Raw genomic sequence first — 1,312 nt, 5'->3', positions numbered from 1 at the left:
CCCCCACGTTGAGCGCAGTGCATGCCCAGAAGAGGCATCGTGTTAGTTGCACGCAGCTTGCCCAACATCTGTGTAGATTGGACACTTCAACAGGGCTTTTTGGCAGTTTTATCTAATAGCTGATTCAAAGTGCCAAAAAGCCCCACTGAAGCATGTATGCACAGATGTTGGACAGCTGGGTTGAGCTAATGCACTTCCTTTTCTGGGAAAGCGCTGTTTTTTTTCCATGTCTGTCAGTGCCCTGAATGCCGGAATAAAGGTTTAAGAGGCAAAGGTTACATTTTTGTTGAAACTTTGAAAAATATTAAATCCAAGAAGAGAACAGGTATGAAAAGTTTCACTTTTATTCAATTTAATGATTACATTTTAATATATCTGAAAATTTAGCGTCTGGTATAATAAACCATTAATGCTTTTGGGTGAAAAATGTATCCTGTTAAGAATTCTTGCATAACTATTTGAGGTAGCATAGGAGACTTTAAATGGTTTGTTGCTTTTGTGTGCTGTGCGAGTGATAGACCTCACTGCTTAGGGGTTGAGGACCTGATCTCTGGTTAAGGGTGTAGGGTTGACTTTGGCAAATAACTTTTAAAAGCCAAGCATTCATCAGATACTAGGAGTCTGCAAATGAGACCACAACCATGAAGTTTTTATGGAGAGTTTGTAGTGTTTGCTTTGACAGGGACAAGGAAAGAAATGGCAACTATACCAGTAATGAATGCAGAGACTGACTGGATGCAGATTGTGTGTGTTATAAGTATGAACAAGTAGTCAGGCAGTACAGGATTATGTTCAGCTTGTTTAAGGTACAGATTATGGTCAGTAAAAAACAAGCAAAATGTTTGTATAGTAGAACCTGGATTTTGTGCATTGGGCTGGTTTATAACTTGCTTAATAATTCACTGCACTTTGCTGAATTAAGGACTAGCTGATCAGCTAACTGCTGTGACTTTTACTTTCAAGAGTGGTGGTTCTCTACTCAGCTGGAGCACAGCAATGGTCCTGAAAAACTGAGTGAAGTACCACCCATTAGAAATACAAACCACATCAGGCATCTGAAGCAGCTCACAGCTGTTTACTGTGATTATATATACCCCTGGCTAGTTTTGCAAACTACATCTTCACAGGGGATTTCAAAGATAAACTAAAATCAACCGGACTGGGGAGCTCAGGGACTTGAAAATTCTACCTCTCTTGTCAATTCTTCCAAAGATGCTGAAACTATCAGGAACTTGAAAGAGAGAGAGGGGCAGGAAAACTTGCTGGAAGAGGCTCCAGAACTAAGTGGATGAATGGCCACCTCAAGATTTCC

This window comes from Alligator sinensis, unplaced genomic scaffold (genome assembly GCF_000455745.1).
Source record: "Alligator sinensis unplaced genomic scaffold, ASM45574v1 scaffold84_1, whole genome shotgun sequence".
NCBI classification, from domain to species: domain Eukaryota; kingdom Metazoa; phylum Chordata; order Crocodylia; family Alligatoridae; genus Alligator; species Alligator sinensis.
The sequence above is the reverse complement of the archived record's forward strand: the minus strand, read 5'-3'. Positions refer to the sequence as shown.